We start from the raw sequence: 22,154 nt of genomic DNA, 5'->3' as shown, positions 1-22,154 counted from the left end.
GATTATTGATCAGATATGAAAATATCTGAAAAGTTATATTAGGAAAATTATAACTTTGTAATCTGAATATTTTCCTTGGTGCCCCGACTTCCTAGATAATTACAGTTACATGATTAATCAGTTTAATCGCGTTGTAATAATTACAGAGAGTGATTTGATAAATAAGTCTTCAGTTTAATGATGCCAAAGACATGACAATACAATGTTGTAACGATGTGCAAATAGTTAATGTTCAACAGGGAAAATAAATAAGCATAAATATGGGTTGTATTTACAATGGTGTTTGTTCTTCACTGGTTGCCCTTTTCTTGTGGCAACAGGTCACAAATCTTGCTGCTGTGATGGCACACTATGGTATTTTACCCAGTAGATATGGGAGTTTATCAAAATCGGGTTTGTTTTCGAATTGTCTGTGGATCTGTGTAATCTGAGGGAAATATGTGTCTCTAATATGGTCATACATTTGGCAGGAGGTTAGGAAGTGCAGCTCAGTTTTCACCTCATTTTGTGGGCAGTGAGCACATAGCCTGTCTTCTCTTGAGATCTGCCTACGACGGCCTTTCTCAATAGCAATGCTATGCTCACTGAGTCTGTACATAGTCAAAGCTTTCCTTAAGTTTGGGTCAGTCACAGTGGTCAGGTATTCTGCCACTATGTACTCTCTGTTTAGGGCTAAATAGCATTCTAGTTTGCTCAGTTTTTTTGTTAATTTTTTCCAATGTGTCAACTAATTATCTTTTTGTTTTCTCATGATTTGGTTGGGTCTAATTGTTTTGCTGTCCTGCGGCTCTGTGGGGTCTGTTTGTGTTTGTGAACAGAGCCCCAGGATTAGCTTAATTAGGGGACTCTTCTCCAGGTTCACCTCTCTGTAGGTGATCGCTTTGTAATGGAAGGTTTGGGAATCACTTAATGTTAGGTGGTTGTTGAATTTAACATCTCTTTTCTGGATTTAGATAATTAGTGGGTATCGGCCTAATTCTGCTCTGCATGCATTATTTGGTGTTTTACGTTGTACACCGAGGATATTTTTGCAGAATTCTGCATGCAGTCTCAGTTTGGTTTTTCTCTTTCTCTCTCTCTTTCTGTCTCTCTCGTTCTCTCTAGTCTCCCTCTGTTTCGCTATCTGTTTCTCTCACTTATTCTCTCTCTCTCTTTCCCTCCTCTCAACTCTCCATGAGTAATCATTATGAAGACCAGCATAAGGGAACTGATGCTCTCTGTGTTAAACAAAACAAATACGTTGATTTTTGTACAGGGGAGATGGAGAAAGACATTGAGAAAGAGATGTTGAAAGAGATGGAGATAATTACTTTCACGGCACAGCTGAGTGAGCAAACGTTTAAATAATTTGCTTTTTATTTTTATTTTACTGGGCTGATGGTGCCTGATGGTCAGTCTCAGTGGAAGGAGAGAGCAGCAGACTGATGTTCAGTCTCAGTGGAAGGAGAGAGCAGCAGACTGATGGTCAGTCTCAGTGGAAGGAGAGAGCAGCAGACTGATGGTCAGTCTCAGTGGAAGGAGAGAGCAGCAGACTGATGGTCAGTCTCAGTGGAAGGAGAGAGCAGCAGACTGAGGCCTCTCAACATCCTCTGCTCTCCCTTTCCTCCACTGACAATGACCAAAAAGGGACACTGTCTTCCAGCTGATGGCGAAACTCAGTCAGACACAGTAATCGGAGCCATCCGATTGGCCAGCGGTAGGTTTATAGTGCACTTGATTGACAGTCAGGGCCTGCCGGGAAGGCAGAATTTGTACCTCCAGACACATGAAATGGTTAAAAATGACAACAGTTGGCCTATCCGGTGCACAGGGCAGCTGAATCAGGTGCACCTACCGACAACAGCATGAGACAAATAAAAAAATAGGAACACAAGGCGATAGACTAGGAATGCCTTTGAGATCGACCAGTCGGTGGCCACTGCTCTAGAAAGTTGAGTGAAGTTCAATCTCGTGCTTCTCCCAGTGGACTAATATTTACACTGGGCCAATTGTGCGCCGCCCTCTGGGACTCCCAATCACAGCCGGTTGTGATACAGCCTGGAATTGTACTAGGGTCTGTAGTGATTCCTCTAGCACTGAGATGCAGTACCTTAGACTTCTGTGCCACTCGGAAGATTTACATGAAAAGTATTTGAATCAACATTGAAAGGTGAATGTAAGAAACATACAGCACTGTCAGTAGGCTTGTCACGGATCCCTCCGGAACTTTCATCATGCACACCTGTTGCCTATTCCCACTGATTAGTACTTGTATAAGTGTGACCTTGGTTTCCATTGTCTGTTGATTATTGTTCCAATGTCCGTTGGTGCATGTGAATACCTGTGCTGTGTGTTTTGGCTTTCGTGCCCTTCTGGATTGCGCAGATGATTTACGGGTCTCGTCCCGTGTGTTAATCATTGTGTGCGCGTGTATTTATTCGAGGTGCTCCTCGCTCTTTTGTTTGGGTTTCAACCCTGTGTTTTTATTACGTGTTTGTTTGGTCTTCGTCCCCTTGCCTTTACACGGCACACTGTAATTTGGGGTATAATAAAAAATAAATTATGCATTCTTGTTACCATCGTAGCGATTGTTACCATCGTGGCAAGGCTGAATGTCATATTAAACAGCACATAAACACTCTAAATAGGTTAGGAGCCAGACAAAGAGTCTAAGAAGGAACGAAAATGAATTATTTAATGCTATATTTGTCACGACTTCCGCCGAAGTCGGCTCCTCTCCTTGTTCGGGTGGCCAGTGTAAGGCTCCTAGACACCTGCCCAGAGGTCAGCTACATCCCTTACCCATTCCACAACGGCCTTGGTCACACCTGTCGGTGGATGTTCTCACGGATCTTCCTCCCTCACAGGGGAACGCCACGATCTTGGTCGTTGTGGATCGTCCTGTCGTCTCCTCCCTCTGCCCGGTATCCCTACGGCCCTACAGACTGCGGAGGCCCTGTTTACACACGTCTTCCGGCACTACGGGGTGCCTGAGGATATAGTGTCTGATTGGGGTCCCCAGTTCACTTTGAGAGTCTGGAAGGCGTTCATGGAACGTTTGGGGGTCTCGATCAGCCTTACCTCGGGTTTCCACCCCGAGAGTAATGGGCAGGTGGAGAGAGTGAACCAGGATGTGGGCAAGTTTCTGTGGTCCTATTGCTAGGACCGGCCGGGGGAGTCGGCAGCGTTCGTGCCCTGGGCAGAGATGGTGCAGAACTCGCTCCGCCACTCCTCCACTAACCTCTACCCCTTTCAGTGTGTATTGGGGTACCAGCCGGTTCTGGCACCGTGGCATCGGAGTCAGACCGAGGCTCCTGACCGAGGCTCCATTTTCCATGTATCCATTTGTTTTGTCTTGTTCCCTGCACACCTGGTTTTCATTCCCCAATCAATCCATATGTATTTATTCCTCTGTTCCCCATCATTGTGATGGGGAACATTCCCCGTCTTTGTGTAAGATTGTTTGTTATGTGTATTTTGGAATTGTGGATATTGTTACGCGCATTACTTTTGGTTTATGTTCCGTGTTTGGGCACATTTTATGTTACTTTGTGCTGTCATTTTGGACCGGAATAAAAAATGAGCCTGTTCACTACACTCTGCTCTCCTGCACCTGACTTCTTCTCCAATACACACTCCTAACAATATTATTAAAATTTATTCAAGGCTATAGCCTACAAAGAAATACATTGTGAAGCATTTGTGATTGTGACGCAACAGGCTGGTAGGGACAGAAAGCGTTCAGCATTAAACATTTCATTGTATTAAATCCTTATAGTCTATAAATTTCGCATGTAGGCTGTGATTTACTCAGAATTAAATACAATTCAACTAAAAATGACTTAGTGCCTTTGAATTAATTTAGAAATGAGTTTGGCGATTCTGGGGCTTCAGGCTCGTGCCATGGTGCCTGGAGAAGAGGCCCGCAGAGGACAATATCCTCTCCACACTTGCAGAGACCATGTTGATGCTTAACACCCTTTTGGCTACTCCTGCCAGGCTGGGCTGAGACGCAGAGTTTTCATTTCTTAATTTTCTATAGGTAGGCCGAAAGGTTTTTAGGCAAAATAACCCAATCAAAACAGAAAGGTTCTAGAACATGGGAATATGCCAGGCCTGTTGGGCCAAAATCAGTTATGGCCTATTGTATAGATAATAAAACAAAAATGTTTAAGAGATCAGATTTTTATTTTGTAAATATTTTTGCTATAATGACTCCCTTAGTTATCTACCCATCTCATTCCTTTTAGCATATGCACATAGTAAGTACACCATTATGCTTTCAGGATACTTGTTTTTTAAATTCAGATTCCACAATGAATCTTCTGTTGTGGACACTACATCACCACACTCCCTCTCTTGCTCTTGGTCCTCATCTTTACAAGTCAACTTGATTTAGCATCTGTGTGTTTTATATATTAGCCTAAATAGGGCTGTAGTCTGAGTGCCAGAGTGTTTCTGCTTTAGTCAACTCGTACAATGTCTTGTTTGACTGGCGAGGCAATTTCCAAAAATGGTCCAATACCCTGGCTAACGGCTCTCTGTCGGCATCCAAAGTTGCTATTTCAAACAGCCGTCTCTGTGTGACGCCGTGCCAACCTTTGAGTCAATCCCACTGAGGGTTCCTGCCCTGCGGAGACTGTGACTCATGGTTATGATAATATGTGATCTGTTGAGTCATCAGCTGAGCTGGTAGTTATGGGAGAAAAGGAGAGAGAGACAAAGAAAGAGAGAGGGGGAGAGATATGTTAGAGGGGGAGAGAGAGGAAGGCAGAGAGACGGAGAGAGAGATGTCTGAGGGGGAGAGAGAGGGAGGGGGAGAGATATATGTCTGAAGTGGAGGGAGAGGGAGGGGGAGAGAGATATGTCTGAAGTGGAGGGAGAGGGAGGTGAGAGAGATATGTTAGAGGGGGAGAGAGAGGAAGGCAGAGAGACGGAGAGAGAGATGTCTGAGGGGGAGAGAGAGGGAGGCAGACAGAGGGGTAGAGAGAGATGTCTGAGGGGGAGAGAGAGGAAGGCAGAGAGACGGAGAGAGAGAGATGTCTGAGTTTGTTCAGTCTCAGCAGGAGTAGACAAATGACTTGTCATACATTTAGTCATCTCCCCCAGTCCAGAGTGAGAGTGATAGCTACAGTGGAGCTGACGCACACAAACGCTACACTTTCTCTATGAATATTCCTATTCTCCCCCAGGCACCTCAGATGATGATAAAGGAATTTTACTTCCTATTTAAAATGCTGTTCATCAACTTGGTTCAGTTCAGCGCCAAAATAAATAATACAACGAGTTTACTGTCAGCCACAGTTAGAGAGTTCAAATCATAGTCAGGTCTAGTCTGGTCTGGTTTGGTCTGGTCTGGCCTAGTCTAGTCTAGTCTAGTCTGGCCTAGTCTAGTCTGGCCTAGCCTAGTCTGGCCTAGTCTGGCCTAGTCTGGTCTGGTTTGGTCTGGTCTGGCCTAGTCTAGTCTAGCCTGGTCTGGTTTGGTCTGGTCTGGCCTAGTCTAGTCTAGTCTGACCAGACCAGACTAGACCAGACCAGACTAGACCAGACCAGACTAGACCAGACTAGACTAGACCAGACTAGACTAGACCAGACTAGACCAGACTAGACCAGACTAGACCAGACTATACTAGACCAGACTAGACTAGACTAGACTAGACCAGACTAGACCAGACTAGACCAGACTAGACCAGACTATACTAGACTAGACCAGACTATACTAGACTAGACCAGACTAGACCAGACTAGACTAGACCAGACTAGACCAGACTAGACTAGACCAGACTAGACCAGACTATACTAGACTAGACCAGACTAGACTAGACTAGACCAGACTAGACTAGACCAGACTAGACCAGACTATAGTAGACTAGACCAGACTATACCAGACTATACTAGACTAGACCAGACTATACTAGACTAGACCAGACTAGACTAGACTAGACTAGACCAGACTAGACCAGACTAGACTAGGCCAGACTAGACCAGACTAGACTAGACTAGACCAGACTAGACTGGGCCAGACTAGACCAGACTATACTAGACTATACTAGACTAGACCAGACTAGACTAGACTAGACTAGACCAGACTAGACCAGACTAGACTAGACCAGACTAGACCAGACTAGACCAGACTATACTAGACTAGACCAGACTATACTAGACTAGACCAGACTAGACTAGACTAGACCAGACTAGACTAGACCAGACTAGACTAGATCGAACTAGACCAGACTAGACCCGACCAGACTAGACCAGACTAGACTAGACTAGACTAGACCAGACTAGACCCGACCAGACTAGACCAGACTAGACTAGACCAGACTAGACCAGACTATACTAGACTAGACCAGACTAGACTAGACTAGACTAGACTAGACTAGACCAGACTAGACCAGACTAGACCAGACTATACTAGACTAGACCAGACTATACTAGACTAGACCAGACTAGACCAGACTAGACTAGACCAGACTAGACCAGACTAGACTAGACCAGACTAGACCAGACTAGACCAGACTATACTAGACTAGACCAGACTATACTAGACTAGACTAGACCAGACTAGACTAGACTAGACTAGACCAGACTAGACTATACTAGACCAGACTAGACTAGACTAGATCGAACTAGACTAGACCAGACTAGACCAGACTAGACTAGACTAGACTAGACCAGACTAGACTAGACCAGACCAGACTAGACTAGACTAGACCAGACTAGACCAGACTAGTCTAGACCAGACTAGACTAGATCGAACTAGACTAGACCAGACTAGACCCGACCAGACTAGACCAGACTAGACTAGACTAGACTAGACTAGACCAGACTAGACTAGACCAGACTAGACCAGACTAGACCAGACTAGACTAGACTAGACTAGACCAGACTAGACTAGACCAGACTAGACCAGACTAGACCAGACTATACTAGACTAGACCAGACTATACTAGACTAGACTAGACTAGACTAGACTAGACTAGACCAGACTAGACTATACTAGACCAGACTAGACTAGACTAGATCGAACTAGACTAGACCAGACTAGACCAGACTAGACTAGACTAGACCAGACTAGACTAGACCAGACCAGACTAGACTAGACTAGACCAGACCAGACTAGACTAGACTAGACCAGACTAGACCAGACTAGACTAGACCAGACTAGACTAGATTGAACTAGACTAGACCAGACTAGACCCGACCAGACTAGACCAGACTAGACTAGACTAGACTAGACCAGACTAGACCCGACCAGACTAGACCAGACTAGAGTAGACCAGACTAGACTAGACCAGACTACACTAGACCAGACTAGACCAGTTACGTTATAGCTAACAACAATAACAATAACAGAAATACCTTATTTACATTGTTATTCAGACCCTTTGCTCTGAGACTCAAAATTGAGCTCAGGTGCATCCTGTTTCCATTGATCATCCTTGAGATGTTTCTACAACTTGATTGGAATCCACCTGTGGTAAAATCATTTGATTGGACATGATTTAGAAAGGCACACACCTGTCTATCTAAGGTCCCACAGTTGACATGTATGTCAGAGCAAGAAACAAGCCATAAATTAGAAGGATATATACATAGGGGTGTATATAGGGATGTATATAGGGATGTATATAGGGATGTCCAAACAGATGTATATGTTTCCACTTCACAATAACAGCACTTACAGCTGACTGGTGCAGCTTTAGCAGGGAAGAAATCTAATGAATTGACTTGTTGCAAAGGTGGCATCCTATGATGGTGCCAAGCTGAAAGTCACTGAGCTCTTCAGTAAGGCCATTCTACTGCCAATGTATATCTATGGATATTGCAGAGCTGTGTGCTGGATTTTATACACCAGTCAGCAAGGGTGGGGTTGAAATAGCTGAATCCACTAATTTGAAGGGGTGTACACAAACTTTTGTACATATATTGTATATATGGTGCATATAGGGATGTATATAGGGATGTATATAGTGATGTATATAGGGATGTATATATGGTGTATATAGGGATGTATATAGGGATGTATATAGGGATGTATATAGTGATGTATATATGGTGTATATAGGGATGTATATAGGGATGTATATAGGGATGTGTATGGGGATGTATATAGGGATGTATATAGTGATGTATATATGGTGTATATAGGGATGTATATAGGGAAGTATATATGGACGTTTATAGGGATGTATATAGGGATGTGTATGGGGATGTATATAGGGATGTATATAGGGATGTATATAGGGATGTATATATGGTGTATATAGGGATGTATATAGGGATGTATATATGGTGTATATAGGGATGTATATAGGGAAGTATATAGGGATGTATATAGGGATGTATGTATGGGATATATAGGGATGTATATAGGAATGTATATATGGGATATATAGGGATGTATACAGTGATGTATATATGGTGTATATAGGGATGTATATAGGGATGTATATATGGTGTATATAGGGATGTATATAGGGAAGTATATAGGGATGTATATAGGGATGTATGTATGGGATATATAGGGATGTATATAGGAATGTATATATGGGATATATAGGGATGTATACAGTGATGTATATATGGTGTATATAGGGATGTATATAGGGAAGTATATAGGGATGTATATAGGGATGTATATATGGTGTATATAGGGATGTATATAGGGAAGTATATATGGAAGTTTATAGGGATGTATATAGGGATGTATATAGGGATGTATATATGGTGTATATAGGGATGTATATAGGGATGTATATAGGGATGTATATAGGGATGTATATATGGTGTATATAGGGATGTATATAGGGAAGTATATATGGAAGTTTATAGGGATGTATATAGGGAAGTATATAGGGATGTATATAGGGATGTATGTATGGGATATATAGGGATGTATATAGGGATGTATAACGGGATATATAGGGATGTATATAGGGATGCATTTATGAATGTATATAGTGATGTATATAGGGATATATATAAGGATGTATATATGGGATATATAGGGATGTATATAGGGATGTATATATGGTGTATATAGGGATGTATATAGGGAAGTATATAGGGAAGTATATAGGGATGTATATAGGGATGTATGTATGGGATATATAGGGATGTATATAGGGATGTATATATGGGATATATAGGGATGTATATAGGGATGTATATATGGGATATATAGTGATGTATACAGTGGTGTATATATGGTGTATATAGGGATGTATATAGGGATGCATTTATGAATGTATATAGTGATGTATATAGGGATATATATAAGGATGTATATATGGGATATATAGGGATGTATATAGGGATGTATATATGGTGTATATAGGGATGTATATAGGGAAGTATATAGGGAAGTATATAGGGATGTATATAGGGATGTATGTATGGGATATATAGGGATGTATATAGGGATGTATATATGGGATATATAGGGATGTATATAGGGATGTATATATGGGATATATAGTGATGTATACAGTGGTGTATATATGGTGTATATAGGGATGTATATAGGGATGCATTTATGAATGTATATAGTGATGTATATAGGGATATATATATAAGGATGTATATATGGGATATATAGGGATGTATATAAGGATGTATATATGGTGTATATAGGGATGTATATAGGGAAGTATATAGGGATGTATGTATGGGATATATAGGGATGCATATAGGGATGTATATATGGGATATATAGTGATGTGATCTCCTGACCCCTCCTGTCTCAGCCTCCAGTATTTATGCTGCAGTAGTTTATGTGTCGGGGGCTAGGGTCAGGTTGTTATATCTGGAGTACTTCTCCTGTCCTATTCGGTGTCCTGTGTGAATCTAAGTGTGCGTTCTCTAATTCTCTCCTTCTCTCTTTCTTTCTCTCTCTCGGAGGACCTGAGCCCTAGGACCATGCCCCAGGATTACCTGACATGATGACTCCTTGCTGTCCCCAGTCCACCTGGCCGTGCTGCTGCTCCAGTTTCAACTGACCTGAGCCCTAGGACCATGCCCCAGGACTACCTGACATGATGACTCCTTGCTGTCCCCAGTCCATCTGACCGTGCTGCTGCTCCAGTTTCAACTGTTCTGCCTTATTATTATACGACCATGCTGGTCATTTATGAACATTTGAACATCTTGGCATTGTTCTGTTATAATCTCCACCCGGCACAGCCAGAAGAGGACTGGCCACCCCACATAGCCTGGTTCCTCTCTAGATTTTTTCCTAGGTTTAGGCCTTTCTAGGGAGTGCTTCCTAGCCACCGTGCTTCTACACCTGCATTGCTTGCTGTTTGGGGTTTTAGGCTGGGTTTCTGTACAGCACTTTGAGATATCAGCTGATGTACGAAGGGCTATATAAATCAATTTGATTTGATTTGATGTATACAGTGATGTATATATGGTGTATATAGGGATGTATATAGGGATGCATTTATGAATGTATATAGTGATGTATATAGGGATATATATATAAGGATGTATATATGGGATATATAGTGATGTATATAGGGATGTATATATGGTGTATATGGGGATGTATATATGGTGTATATAAGGATGTATATAGGGATGCATATATGGATGTATATATGGATGTATATAGGGATGCATATATGGATGTACATAGTGATGTATATAGGGATGTATATAGGGATGCATATATGGATGTATATAGTGATGTATATAGGGATGTATATAGGGAAGTATATAGGGATGTATATAGGGATGTATATATGGAATATATAGGGATGTATATATGGGATATAAAGGGATGTATACATGGGGTATATAGGGAAGTATATAGGGATGTATATATGGGGTATATAAGGATGTATATAGGGATGTATATAGGGATGTATATATGGGGTATATAGGGATGTATATAGGGATGTATATATGGGATATATATAGGGATGTTTAAATGGATTTATATAGGGATGTATATAGGGATGTTTATAGGGATGTATATAGGGATGTATCAATGGGATATATAGGGATGTATATCGGGATGTATCATAATCAATCGCCAATCATATTACCTCCCAAGATAGTTATTTTAGGTTATAGTCCCAGCCGTGTATATTCCCCCTCATTCCGATATCACGATGGCCCTCAATGAACACTGGACTTTCACTGAAAACCCTCCATCTCTCCATCCCTCAATCTCTCCCTCCATCCCTCCATCTCTCCATCCCTCCATCTCTCCCTCCATCTCTCCATCTCTCCCTCCATCCCTCCATCTCTCCCTCCCTCCATCTCTCCATCCTTCCATCTCTCCATCTCTCCACCCCTCAATCTCTCCCTCCATCCCTCCATCTCTCCCTCCATCTCTCGATCCCTCCATCTCTCCCTCCATCCCTCCATCTCTCCATCCCTCCATCCCTCCATCCCTCCATCCCTCCATCTTTCATCCCTCCACCTCTCCATCCCTCCATCCCTCTATCCCTCAACTGCTCCATCCCTCCATCCCTCCATCTCTCCATCCCTCCATCTCTCCATCCCTCCATCCCTCCATCCCCCATCCCTCCATCCCTCCATCTCTCCATTCCTCGATCTCTCCATCTCTCCATCCCTCCATCCCTCTCTCCATCTCTCCATCTTCTCCATCCATCCCTCCAGCTCTCCATCTCTCCATCCCTCCATCCCTCTCTCCCTCCATCTCTCCATCTCTCCATCTCTCCATCCCTCCATCCCTCTCTCCCTCCATCTCTCCATCTCTCCATCTCTCCATCCCTCCATCCCTCCATCTCTCCATCTCTCCATCCCTCCATCTCTCCATCTCTCCATCCCTCCATCTCTCCATCTCTCCATCCATCCCTCCATCCCTCCATCTCTCCATCCATCCATCTCTCCATCTCTCCATCCCTCCATCCCTCTCTCCCCCCATCCCTCCATCCCTCCATCTCTCCATCTCTCCATCTCTCCATCCATCCCTCCATCTCTCCATCTCTCCATCCCTCCATCTCTCCATCCCTCCATCCCTCTCTCCCCCATCCCTCCATCCCTCCATCTAACCATCGCTCCATCCCTCCATCTCTCCATCCCTCCATCTCTCCATCCCTCCATCCCTTCGTCTCTCCATCCCTCCATCCCTTCATCCCTCCATCTCTCCATCCCTCCATCTCTCCATCCCCCCATCTCTCCATCCCTCCATCCCTCCATCTCTCCATCCATCCCTCCATCTCTCCATCTCTCCTTCCCTCCATATCTCCATCCCTCCATCCCTCTCTCCCCCATCCCTCCATCCCGCCATCTCTCCATCCCTCCATCTCTCCATCCCTCCATTCTTCCATCCCCCCATCCCTCCATCCCTCCATCTCTCCATCCCTCCATCCCTCCATCCTTCCATCTCTCCAGGCCTGTTTCTACAACCCCTCCATCCCTCCATCTCTCCATCCCTCCATCTCTCCATCCCTCCATTCCTCTCTCCCTCCATCCCTCCATCTCTCCATCTCTCATACCCTCCATCCCTCCATCTCTCCATCCCTCCATCTCTCCACCCCTCCATCTCTCCATCCCTCCATCTCTCCATCTCTCCTTCCCTCCATATCTCCATCCCTCCATCCCTCTCTCCCCCATCCCTCCATCCCGCCATCTCTCCATCCCTCCATCTCTCCATCCCTCCATTCTTCCATCCCCCCATCCCTCCATCCCTCCATCTCTCCATCCCTCCATCCCTCCATCCTTCCATCTCTCCAGGCCTGTTTCTACAACCCCTCCATCCCTCCATCTCTCCATCCCTCCATCTCTCCATCCCTCCATTCCTCTCTCCCTCCATCCCTCCATCTCTCCATCTCTCATACCCTCCATCCCTCCATCTCTCCATCCCTCCATCTCTCCACCCCTCCATCTCTCCATCCCTCCATCTCTCCATCTCTCCATCCCTCCATCCCTCCATCCCTCCATCTCTCCATCCATCCCTCCATCTCTCCATCCCTCCATCTCTCCATCTCTCCATCCCTCCATCTCTCCATCCATCCCTCCATCTCTCCATCTCTCCATCCATCCCTCCATCCCTCCATCTCTCCATCCATCCATCTCTCCATCTCTCCATCCCTCCATCCCTCTCTCCCCCCATCCCTCCATCCCTCCATCTCTCCATCTCTCCATCTCTCCATCCATCCCTCCATCTCTCCATCTCTCCATCCCTCCATCTCTCCATCCCTCCATCCCTCTCTCCCCCATCCCTCCATCCCTCCATCTAACCATCGCTCCATCCCTCCATCTCTCCATCCCTCCATCTCTCCATCCCTCCATCCCTTCATCTCTCCATCCCTCCATCCCTTCATCCCTCCATCCCTCCATCCCTCCATCTCTCCATCCATCCCTCCATCTCTCCATCTCTCCTTCCCTCCATATCTCCATCCCTCCATCCCTCTCTCCCCCATCCCTCCATCCCGCCATCTCTCCATCCCTCCATCTCTCCATCTAACCATCGCTCCATCCCTCCATCTCTCCATCCCTCCATTCTTCCATCCCCCCATCCCTCCATCCCTCCATCTCTCCATCCCTCCATCCCTCCATCCTTCCATCTCTCCAGGCCTGTTTCTACAACCCCTCCATCCCTCCATCTCTCCATCCCTCCATCTCTCCATCCCTCCATTCCTCTCTCCCTCCATCCCTCCATCTCTCCATCTCTCATACCCTCCATCTCTCCATCCCTCCATTCCTCTCTCCCTCCATCCCTCCATCCCTCCATCTCTCCATCCATCCCTCCATCTCTCCATCTCTCCTTCCCTCCATATCTCCCTCTCTCCCTCCATCCCTCCATCTCTCCATCCCTCCATCCCTCATCCCTCTCTCCCTCCATCCCTCCTTCCCTCCATCTCTCCATCCCTCCATCCCTCCATCCCTCCATCTCTCCATCCATCCCTCCATCTCTCCATCTCTCCTTCCCTCCATATCTCCATCCCTCCATCCCTCTCTCCCCCATCCCTCCATCCCGCCATCTCTCCATCCCTCCATTCCTCCATCTCTCCATCCCTCCATCCCTCCATCTCTCCATCTCTCCATCCCTCCATCCCTCCATCTCTCCATCCCTCCATCCCTCCATCCCTCTCTCCCCCATCCCTCCATCCCGCCATCTCTCCATCCCTCCATCTCTCCATCTAACCATCGCTCCATCCCTCCATCTCTCCATCCCTCCATTCCTCCATCCCTCCATCCCTCCATCTCTCCATCCCTCCATCCCTCCATCCTTCCATCTCTCCAGGCCTGTTTCTACAACCCCTCCATCCCTCCATCTCTCCATCCCTCCATTCCTCTCTCCCTCCATCCCTCCATCTCTCCATCCCTCCATCTCTCCATCTCTCATACCCTCCATCCCTCCATCTCTCCATCCCTCCATCTCTCCATCTCTCCACCCCTCCATCTCTCCATCTCTCCATCTCTCCATCCCTCCATCTCTCCATCTCTCCATCCCTCCATCCCTCCATCCCTCTCTCCCTCTCTCCCTCTCTCCCTCCATCCCTCCATCTCTCCATCCCTCCATTCCTCATCCCTCTCTCCCTCCATCCCTCCTTCCCTCCATCTCTCCATCCCTCCATCCCTCCATCCCTCCATCTCTCCCTCCATCCCTCCATCTCTCCATCCCTCCATCCCTCCATCCCTTTCTCCCTCCATCCCTCCATCTCTCCATCCCTCCATCCATCCGTCCATCCCTCTCTCCCTCCATCCCTCCATCCCTCCATCTCTCCATCCTTCCATCCCTCCATCCATCTTTCCCTCCATCTCTCCATCTCTCCAGGCAGTTACTACAAACTCTCCATCCCTCCAATCTATCCAATTTCTCTGTCCTCAACTCTCTGCATAATCCACTCAAAATTATCTGCTGCTAAAATGTGTATCCTCCTTGATGGCTGTTTTGACAAACTGTCAAACTATCAAGCCTGTGTGCACAAAACTTTCCCCATAGCATCGTCAAACCTGACTGCTTCAATATGGTGTACTGAAATGTTCCCTGGGTGGTTGCGTTGTTGAAGGCTTGGTGGAAAAACTTACAAAGCAACTTCCAGAAAAATATTTGCCTCTGTCAGCAGAGTACCAATGCATATTTAACAGGGGGGGTGTATTGGCCCTATGCACCTGCCAAGAAGTTTTTGATATGAGGTCCCACACAGTCAACACGAGTATAAGACTTACAGAATTCCTAATGTGTTTCCGCTGTGCTTGGCTTGCAACAACTCCTGCCTACATTTCCTTATTGGTTCATCCATGGTCCAATCAAATGATTCACTGTCTTGCTGGCCAACTACTGCATGTGATTCCAACTGCAAAGTCAATCTTGTAGAAATGTTAAAGCAACGTTTTGTCTTTTTTTGTTGTTGTTGTCCGGCTGAAGTAGCTACTGTAAACTGATACATGCTCAATCCCTCCATCTCTCCATCCTTCCATCTCTCCATCCTTCCATCTCTCCATCTCTCCATCCTTCCATCTCTCCATCGCTCCATCTCTCCATCCTTCCATCTCTCCATCTCTCCATCCTTCCATCCCTCCATCTCTCCATCCTTCCATCTCTCCATCTCTCCATCTCTCCATCCCTCCATCTCTCCATCTCTCCATCCTTCCATCTCTCCATCTCTCCATCCTTCCATCTCTCCATCTCTCCATCCTTCCATCTCTCCATCTCTCCATCACTTACTGTGATTGCTATCTGGTAGGAGGCTAGCTAGCATTCGAAGGTGTGATGATTGATTCAGAGTAACTTGTTCTCTCTCCTCTCTTTATCTCTCTTTCAATTTCAATTCAATTCAATTTAAGGTCTTTATTGCAATGGGAGACATGTGTTCACATTGTCAAAGCAAGTGAAATAGATAATAGTTTGTCGGTCTCTCTCTTTATGTTTCTCTCTGGTCAGAGTACAGTGATCTGATAAATCACTTTAATAAAGTCTACACACACACACACCGACACACACAGACACACCGATAACACACACCGACACACAGAGACACACCGACACACACACACACACACACACAGACACACCGATAACACACACCGATAACACACACCGACACACACAGACATACCGATAACACACACCGACACACACAGACACACCCCGACACACACACACACACGCACACACACACTGACACACACAGACACACACACAGACACACATATTGATAACACACACACGACACACACAGACAAACCGATAACACACACCGACACACACAGACACACCGATAACACACACACTGCAGAGGAGGCGATATAGAGAGGCTGTTAATAATGCATGCTACAGTAGCATTGATTACATAGCAGCTAATCAACTACAGATAACGTCAGAAGTAATCCTGAGGAGTATACTACAAAGCAGGATCAATGAGCTATCTTTGAATATAGTTTTTTACAATCACTTTGGCACTAATTTCGGGAACCTTGATGTCATTTTTCAAAACTCTAGACACAAAACTCACAACCATTGATCAAGATGCACATTTTTCAAAACTCTAACACTTTTTCCAAGTATTGCTTGGCTACAATACACATAAAGCTAAGATCGTTTGTTCATTCAACTAAAATCACCTGTTCAAAATGACAGAACTTAACATCAAAAGATTACTATTTCAAAATACAATTCACACATTACATCTGAGATGACTGTCTATTCATTTCATTACAATGATCTAACTATCAATTTATACAACTGATCAAAATTATAAGTAACTGTTGCATTACTGTTAATGCATAGTTTTATGGAAACTGACTAACAATATTCCATGTTTAGATCATGAAAGTTTCAGGATAATGAGATCCATTGACACCAATTACCGTGGAATATGAACCAATTGGACTACATTATCTATGGCTGTAATATTTAATCATCATTCTTTATCAGACACTGTTTCTATGGTCCCATGTACCACTTTTCCAGACCATGTTTTCAGATTTGACATTACTGTACACTCACCGGCCACTTTATTAGGTACACCTATCTAGTACTGGGTAGGACCCCCTTTTGCCTCCACAACAGCCTAAATTATTCATGGTGTTGTACGTTAAGAGATTCTGCACACCACTGTTTTAAACAGCTGTTATTTGAGCATTTGTGGCATTTCTGTTAGCTTGAATGAATCTGGACATTCTCCTCTGACCTCTCTCATTAACAAGGTGTTTTGCCCACAGAAATGTCGCTCACTGAATGTGTTTTGTTTATCTCACCATTCTCTGTAAACTCTAGAGACTGTAGTGCGTAAAAATCCCAGAAAGGCAGCTGTTTCTGAGATGCTGGAATCACCATGTGTGGCATCAACAATCATACCACAGTCAAAGTGGCTTAGATTACTCATCATGCCTGTTCTAATGTTTGGTCGAACAACATCTAAAGCTCTCTCTATACTCTATATATTGAGTTGCAGGCAGCCACATGATTCACTGTTCGAATGTAACCTTCCTTGATGAGCTAAATCAGGTCTGTAGAGCTGATGGCATGACCTATGTCATTGTGTGGGATAATGTCAGGTTCCACCATGCTCAGAATGGTGCAAGCATGGTTTCAGGCCCAACCACAATCAATTTACCCCCCTGTACTTACCCCCATACTCTCCTTTTCCTTAACCCGATTGAGAATTTTATCTCCACATGGAGGTAGAAGGTATATGATAGGCGCCCTCACGAACAAGCCACCCTTCTCCAGCCCATGGATGATGCATGCAATGACATCACAGCAGACCAGTGTCAGGCCTGGATTCGCCCGAAGATTCTTCCCAAGATGTTTGGCTAGTGAAAACATCCATTGTGATGTGGATGAGAACCTATGGCCAAATCCACAAGACAGGGGAAATATAGAAGTACATTAATCAATTATTTGTTTTTGCTTTTTACAGTAAGCCAGGTGAGGAACACTGCAGTGATGTTTTACAGTAAGCCAGGTGAGGAACACTGCAGTGATGTTTTACAGTAAGCCAGGTGAGGAACACTGCAGGGATGTTTTACAGTAAGCCAGGTGAGGAACACTGCAGTGATGTTTTACAGTAAGCCAGGTGAGGAACACTGCAGTGATGTTTTACAGTAAGCCAGGTGAGGAACACTGCAGGGATGTTTTACAGTAAGCCAGGTGAGGAACACTGCAGTGATGTTTTACAGTAAGCCAGGTGAGGAACACTGCAGTGATGTTTTACAGTAAGCCAGGTGAGGAACACTGCAGTGATGTTTTACAGTAAGCCAGATGAGGAACACTGCAGTGATGTTTTACAGTAAGCCAGGTGAGGAACACTGCAGTGATGTTTTACAGTAAGCCAGGTGAGGAACACTGCAGTGATGTTTTACAGTAAGCCAGGTGAGGAACACTGCAGTGATGTTTTACAGTAAGCCAGGTGAGGAACACTGCAGTGATGTTTTACAGTAAGCCAGGTGAGGAACACTGCAGTGATGTTTTACAGTAAGCCAGGTGAGGAACACTGCAGTGATGTTTTACAGTAAGCCAGGTGAGGAACACTGCAGTGATGTTTTACAGTAAGCCAGGTGAGGAACACTGCAGTGATGTTTTACAGTAAGCCAGGTGAGGAACACTACAGTTGAAGTTTTACTGTAGTTTTTTTCTTTTTTTGTAGCTAATTATTTTTGCTTTGATTCAAAGAAACCTATGTTGTGATTTTATTATATTTCATCAATAAATTTCAGATTTTGTTCAATGATTCCACTGTCTGTAGTATTCTCTCTACTAGTCCTTTTACAGTGACGTATTTACGTGTAGTAGCATCATGAAACATATCACATATTTTGTTCTACAATATTTAAGGATTGTACGAACAACGACACAGTGAAACTATCGGTATCTTGTGTGTGGGTGATTTAAATGAATGTTCCGATGGTATTTCATGATAAATGAGTTATTTGAACCAATGATTCTGCAAGTGCAAGGATTCTTTAAAGATATGAATGCACAACGCAAGGTTTTGAACATTGGACAGCCTGTGTTACAAGTGATGTCCGTTTTGAGTTTTGTGTCTAGAGCTTTGAAGAATGACCACAAGGTTCTGAAATTAGTGCCAAAGTGATTGTAAAAAACTGTAACAACCAGAAATAACTACAGATTTTGTGGTTCATTAGGTTGTTGGGTTAATCAAGCCTATTTTAAGCTCATGTTTCTTATAAATAAAAATGTATTTCTAAATATTTAGTTAGCTAGCTAGCAAAGTCAAAAATATTGCTTTGTAGTATACCTCCTTTTGTCATAAGGATGGAAATATATGATCTCTCCTGGGGATATGTATCCTGTAACAGGAAATGTTTGCTCTCCCCTGGGAATATATATCCTGTAACAGGAAATGTTTTCTCTCCCCTGGGGATATATATCCTGTAACAGGAAATGTTTGCTCTCCCCTGGGGATATATATCCTGTAACAGGAAATGTTTTCTCTCCCCTGGGGATATATATCCTGTAACAGGAAATGTTTGCTCTCCCCTGTGGATATATATCCTGTAACAGGAAATGTTTTCTCTCCCCTGGGGATATATATCCTGTAACAGGAAATGTTTTCTCTCCCCTGGGGATATATATCCTGTAACAGGAAATGTTTGCTCTCCCCTGGGGATATATATCCTGTAACAGGAAATGTTTTCTCTCCCCTGGGGATATATATCCTGTAACAGGAAATGTTTGCTCTCCCCTGGGGATATATATCCTGTAACAGGAAATGTTTGCTCTCCCCTGGGGATATATATCCTGTAACAGGAAATGTTTGCTCTCTCCTGTGGATATATATCCTGTAACAGGAAATGTTTGCTCTCCCCTGGGGATATATATCCTGTAACAGGAAATGTTTGCTCTCCCCTGGGGATATATATCCTGTAACAGGAAATGTTTGCTCTCCCCTGTGGATATATATCCTGTAACAGGAAATGTTTGCTCTCCCCTGTGGATATATATCCTGTAACAGGAAATGTTTTCTCTCCCCTGGGGATATATATCCTGTAACAGGAAATGTTTGCTCTCTCCTGTGGATATATATCCTGTAACAGGAAATGTTTTCTCTCCCCTGTGGATATATATCCTGTAACAGGAAATGTTTGCTCTCCCCTGTGGATATATATCCTGTAACAGGAAATGTTTGCTCTCCCCTGGGGATATATATCCTGTAACAGGAAATGTTTGCTCTCCCCTGTGGATATATATCCTGTAACAGGAAATGTTTGCTCTCCCCTGTGGATATATATCCTGTAACAGGAAATGTTTGCTCTCTCCTGTGGATATATATCCTGTAACAGGAAATGTTTGCTCTCCCCTGGGGATATATATCCTGTAACAGGAAATGTTTGCTCTCCCCTGGGGATATATATCCTGTAACAGGAAATGTTTGCTCTCCCCTGTGGATATATATCCTGTAACAGGAAATGTTTTCTCTCCCCTGTGGATATATATCCTGTAACAGGAAATGTTTGCTCTCCCCTGTGGATATATATCCTGTAACAGCAGTCAGATCAACAAAGATAATAGAGAAGGTCGTCATCCATTCCTTAATTATTTTTTGAAGGCATTTCCTTTTTCTTTTTGTTGTACACTACTTTTGACCAGAACATGAGAATAGAGTGTCATTTGGGACGCACATTGGTGAGTGACTTAAGTTTGAAAATCCAGTTTGTTTTTCCCGCCCCTCACAACTTGATAAAGCCAATACTTTACGGTGATATACCGCAATGGGGAAATATAAATGTGGAATTGTCATAGGGCTCTGGTCAAAAGTAGTGCACTGTGTAGGGAATACATTTCCATTTGGAACGCACCCGGTCTAAAGATGTATCTAATATAATGATGTATCTAATATAATGATTTATCTAATATAATGATTTATCTAATATAACGATTGATCTAATATAATGATTTATCAATATATAATGATGTATCTAATATAATGATTAGGATAATATAATGATTTATTTTATATCATGATTTATCGATATGTAATGATTTGTGTAATATATTGATTCAAATCAAATCCAATTTTATTTGTCACATACACATGGTTAGCAGATGTTAATGCGAGTGTAGCGAAATGCTTGTGCTTCTAGTTCCGACAGTGCAGTAATAACCAACAAGTAATCTAGCTAACAATTCCAAAACTACTACCTTATAGACACAAGTGTAAGGGGATAAAGAATATGTACATAAAGATATATGAATGAGTGATGGTACAGAGCGGCATAGGCAAGATACAGTAGATGGTATTTAGTGCAGTATATACATATGAGATGAGTATGTAAACAAAGTGGCATAGTTAAAGTGGCTAGTGATACATGTATTACATAAAGATGCAGTAGATGATATAGAGTACAGTATATACATATACATATGAGATGAATAATGTAGGGTATGTAAACATTATATTAGGTAGCATTGTTTAAAGTGGCTAGTGATATATTTTACATCATTTCCCATCAATTCCCATTATTAAAGTGGCTGGAGTTGAGTCAGTGTGTTGGCAGCAGCCACTCAATGTTAGTGGTGGCTGTTTAACAGTCTGATGGCCTTGAGATAGAAGCTGTTTTTCAGTCTCTCGGTCCCAGCTTTGATGCACCTGTACTGACCTCGCCTTCTGGATGATAGCGGGGTGAACAGGCAGTGGCTCGGGTGGTTGTTGTCCTTGATGATCTTTATGGCCTTCCTGTGACATCGGGTGGTGTAGGTGTCCTGGAGGGCAGGTAGTTTGCCCCCGGTGATGCGTTGTGCAGACCTCACTACCCTCTGGAGAGCCTTACGGTTGTGGGCGGAGCAGTTGCCGTACCAGGCGGTGATACAACCCGACAGGATGCTCTCGATTGTGCATCTGTAGAAGTTTGTGAGTGCTTTTGGTGACAAGCCGAATTTCTTCAGCCTCCTGAGGTTGAAGAGGTGCTGCTGCGCCTTCTTCACGATGCTGTCTGTGTGGGTGGACCAATTCAGTTTGTCTGTGATGTGTACGCCGAGGAACTTAAAACTTACTACCCTCTCCACTACTGTTCCATCGATGTGGATAGGGGGGTGTTCCCTCTGCTGTTTCCTGAAGTCCACAATCATCTCCTTAGTTTTGTTGACGTTGAGTGTGAGGTTATTTTCCTGACACCACACTCCGAGGGCCCTCACCTCCTCCCTGTAGGCCGTCTCGTCGTTGTTGGTTACCACTGTTGTGTCATCCGCAAACTTGATGATTGAGTTGGAGGCGTGCGTGGCCACG

The sequence above is a fragment of the Oncorhynchus kisutch genome, linkage group LG19 (genome assembly GCF_002021735.2).
Source record: "Oncorhynchus kisutch isolate 150728-3 linkage group LG19, Okis_V2, whole genome shotgun sequence".
Lineage (NCBI taxonomy): Eukaryota > Metazoa > Chordata > Actinopteri > Salmoniformes > Salmonidae > Oncorhynchus > Oncorhynchus kisutch.
The sequence above is the reverse complement of the archived record's forward strand: the minus strand, read 5'-3'. Positions refer to the sequence as shown.